Here is a 4,725-nt window from a genome sequence, read left to right on the forward strand (position 1 = left end):
AAAAAAAAAAAAAAAAAAAAAAAAAAAAAAAAAAAAAACGATGACAAGCCAAATTCTGTAAAATATTTAAAGAGGTTTATTCTTAGCCAATATGAGTGACTCGGGCCTGGGGAACAGTATTAAGAGGTCCTGAGAAAGTATGCCCATGTGGTTGGGTTACAATTTTTTGGAGTGCAGTGGCACAATCATAACTTACTAAATCCTCTACCTTGTGGGCTCAAGTGATCTGCCCACCTCAGTTTCCTGAGTAGCTGGGACTACAGGCACACACCACCATGCCTGGCTAATTTTTGTATTTTTTGTAGAGACAGGGTCTCACCATGTTGCCCAGCCTGGCCTCAAACTCCTGGGCTCAAGTGATCTGTTTGCCTTGGCCTCCCAAAGTTTTGGAATTACAGATGTGAGCTGCCATGCCTGGCAGCAGTTTGGTTTTATACATTTTAGGGAGACAGAAGATACCAGCAAAAACATAGATCAATACATGTAAGGGATACACTGGTTTGGCCCCAAAAGGCAGGACATGTCAGAGTATGAGGGGGTTACTTATAGGTCACAGGTGGATTCACAGATTTTCAGATTGACAATTGGTTTAAAGAGTTAAGCTTTGTCTAGACTTGAAGTCAGTACAAAGACACACTAGAGTCAAGATGTGGGGAGGATTGTGAAATCCAAGGTTCTTGTTATTTAGATTAAACCTCTAGGTAACAGCCTTAGAATAAATGGTAAATGTCTCTTTTCAAAACTTAGAAGTGTCAGACTCTCATTTAGTCCCTTTTAGATCCAGGAAAAACTAGAAAGGGAAGGAGATTTCCTAGAGATGCTTATTTCCCCAAGAGAGGGCTTTCTAGGACCATTTCAAAATATGTCAAAGAAATATATTTTAGGGTAAAATCACTTTATTTCCTTCAGAGTCTTCTATCTCATGTGATGCTATATCAGAATCAGGTTGGAATTCGGTGTCTTATTGCCACAAAGAGTCTGTTTCTGTCAGTCTTGTGATCTCTATTTCAGTGTTAATGCTGGTCACTTGTGCCTAAACTCTAGAAGGGAGGGGTATAACCAGGCATGCCTGACGTCCCTTCCTCTTATGGCTGGGAATTCAGTTTTTTGGGTTTCTCTGGGATCCCCTTGGCACAGAGGGGGTCCATACAGTCAAATGGGGGCCTTAGCATTTTTTGGTTTACAAACTTAGGTCAGTTTATGTCCCTCCTCTGCTCAGAATGCCCCAGCAGTTTACCATTTCCCAATGTTCTGCAGGATCCTATGTGATCTACGCCCACCTCTTACTTGTCTGATCTCATCTCTCACTGTTCCCCTTGCTTTCTGTGCATTGGCCACTTGGGTTTCTTTGCTTTCTCAAATCTTGGGCATGTTCTTACCCCAGGATCTTTGCACAGGCTATTTCCTTTCTCCATAGTAATGTTTCCCCAGATCTTCACATGGCTCACTCCCTCACCTCCTTTGGGTCTTTCCAAATATTTGTTAGTAAGGTCTTCCCTGATCATCCTATTTAAAATTATAACTCCTCCCCCAACGGTTGGTACTCTTTATCCTCTTCTCTCACTATATTTGTAGTACTTATTACCAGCTGACATCCTGTATATTTTATTCATTTATTTTTTGACTATCTTCCCTAGTAGAATGTAATTCCCTGGAGGGAAGGGATTTTTTTTGTCTGCTTCCTTCATTGCTATAAATCTAGGCACCTACAGTAGATAGAATCGAGTAAATGTTTGTTGAATGAAAGAATATCTACAAAAATACATACACACAAGTATTGTAGCACATAGTACCTATATACTTTACCTCTTGTTATTGTTGTGATCTCCTCAATGGATATAGCTTAATATACATATAAACAATAAATCATTTTAAACAAATCAGGGAAGCTGTTATTAGAAGGCATTTGACGGTCCTTTTACAAAGGTGAAAGCTCCATTTAAAAGTAAACAGTCATACTCTCATTTGTCTATGTTGTCAATGTGGATTTTCATCTTAATGACCTGCGTCTCTAGAGATGACTCTTTTGGAATGCTCTATTGAACAGGCAGGTATTATGAGGCTATTTCTAATTGATAGGGAGAAGAGTAAACAAAATATCTGAAAAGTTCTGTTTTTCAGTGGCCTGGATGGAATTCCGCCAGGCCCCTCAGGACAGTTGCTGTGTCCTTGCTGAGCTGTTTCAGGCCTTACAAGAGTATTTGAAGGTTTCCAGGGGTTGGGGAGCCTTGGCTTGGTGGTATGGGAGATGATTTTGAGTGATTTACAGGACTAGCAATAAATTCCTTTCACTCAAATAATGAGAAAACTATTTCCTTTTCTATTCTCTATCAGTCTAGTACCTGTAGCAGCCTCTGTTGGAACCTGGCCCTTACCTTTTCACCTTTATCAAGTGGGTGTATGCCTGCCAGAGTTCCATCTGCAGCCCTTATATTCTTTGTCCAAGGCCTTCTTTTGACTCTGAGACCTGCTTTCCTGCCCACAAGGCAGCCCAGGAATGCTGGGGAATTAATGTCCTAGGGACTGACCTTCAACAAGTGACTAACAGCAGTTGGTGTATAAATACCCCGTCTCTCTCATTCTTTGTGTAGGTGAATTCTGAGCTGTGTTCTACACTGACTCCCTGAGTTTCCCCAGCGGGATGAAGCTCTGGTTGTCCAGAGTGAGAGCTCACTTCCCACCTCCCTCATTGTGTTTCCACATTTCCTTCACCTCTCAAGTAAACTAATTGCAACTGAATTCTAGTCACAGGTTTGCTTCTGGGAAAGCTCAGACTACAGTAGCTGCAAATCTTTAACCATTTCTAGTGCCTGTTTATTTACCTTTTTACCAGAGAGCTAGCTCAGGCCTCAGGCTAGAAACCTCAAGTTGTTGAGAGAATCTTGCTAGAATTACTACTGAGGACTTTTTTTTCTTCATTATATTGATTTTTTAGTTACCTACTATTTATTGTGATATTAGATTTTCCATTTGCTTTTGTGATATAACTGAATCCATATAAGAACTACTTTATTTAAACCAAGTGGTTTAAATAAAATGCTTATAGTAAGACTCGTGGTAAAGAGATTTGGCAACAATCATAGACACAAATGGCTGAAGCTTGGGGAAAAACCTGCTGTGAGTTCCTGAGCTAGCTCTGAAGGATCTTTGGAAGAACCAGAAAGTTTCACACTGTGCTTCATGTGGGGCCAGTACAAAATGGCAAGCAGTAATATGGAACTACTGTATTGTTTTATGCCATATTCCTTATAAAACTGGTATCTTCTCTTAAGACTTTAAATGCTTAAGCAGGTTGAATAAACTTGCTTCATCTGTGTAATTTTAAAGGGTTTCCTTTTGGAATGTTGTGCTTTCATCTTCCTCCCTCACCCTTTTTCTGGGGACAAAAGAAAATAGCAAACACCATCATCTGAACACCTAGAAGTAACACTTGCGAACATTGTGTCATATTTCCTCCCTGCCTTTTTCTAATAATATAAACAAAGCACTGAACCTGCTCTACTGTCAGCCCCTTCCTTGATGACTGCTAAGAGCAAACTGGCCCTCACTTCTGTGGGACTCCTTGTTCCCTGCACAGCATTTGATGCCCCGATCCTTCCTGAAGTTCTCTCCTATTCGCTATCACACTGCTCTCTTCTTTTTCCTCCTCTGTCTGCTCCTTCTCCATCTCCCTCTAAAGGTCTCCTGTTTCTGCTTGCTTCTTAAATATAGGCCTTCCCCTGATTCTCCCTCAGTGATCTCCCCCTCATGAAAAGTATTCCATATCTGCTTCTTTAAGTCACATTTCTCTCCTAAGTCCCAGACCTTGGACATCCTTTTCTGCCTGTCTGGTGGCCACATCAAACTCATCATGCCCAAAACTATCCTCATAATTTCCCCCTGCAAACCTCTGGTTCTTCTATACATCTAATTTCATTCACATAAGCCAAAACCAGGGTGTCATTTGTAATTCCTCTCGCTCCCTCACCTGCATGATGGGTGAGGAACTAAGCACTGCCTTAGTACATACAGACTCTCACTGTCTCTGAAAGAACTGCCTCATCACTTGGGGAGTCTCCCTGGCTTCAGTCACCCCATCTACTACCTTCTACCCAAAGTGATTTTTTTTTTCTTTTTTTGAGACAGAGTCTTGCTCTGCTGCCCCGGTGGGAGTGCAATGGCATGATCTCGGCTCACTGCAACCTCCACCTCCCGGGTTCAAGCGATTCTTGTGCCTCAGCCTCCTGAGTAGCTGCGATTATAGGCACGCAACACCACGCCCGGCTAATTTTTCCTATTTTTACTAGAGACGGGGTTTCTCCATGTTGCCCAGGCTGGTCTTGAACTTCTGAGCTCAGGCAATCCACCCACCTCGGCCTCCCAAAGTGCTAGGATTACAGGCGTGAGCCACTGTGCCTGGCCCAAAGTGATTTTTTTTAAAAAAAATACAAATCTGATCATTGCATATTCCTGCTTAAAATACTCTCTAATGAAAGATCCAGAAAGGTAAGCATTAAACTCTTACCTGTAGGGAATGGGGCAGGATCATTTGCTCTTTATTCCCTGTACTTCTTTACTATGTGATTTTTCTTTAACAATGAATATATGTTGTTTTTACAATTAAAATGAATAAAGATTATCAAAAGAAAAACACACTCAATAGCAACTGCCTGCCTCAGTTGCTTACAAGAAATCACTTTGTGCTCTGCCTCTGATTCTCCCTCAGTCCTCTCCCACACAGCAGTC

The sequence above is a fragment of the Theropithecus gelada genome, chromosome 5 (genome assembly GCF_003255815.1).
Source record: "Theropithecus gelada isolate Dixy chromosome 5, Tgel_1.0, whole genome shotgun sequence".
NCBI lineage: Eukaryota > Metazoa > Chordata > Mammalia > Primates > Cercopithecidae > Theropithecus > Theropithecus gelada.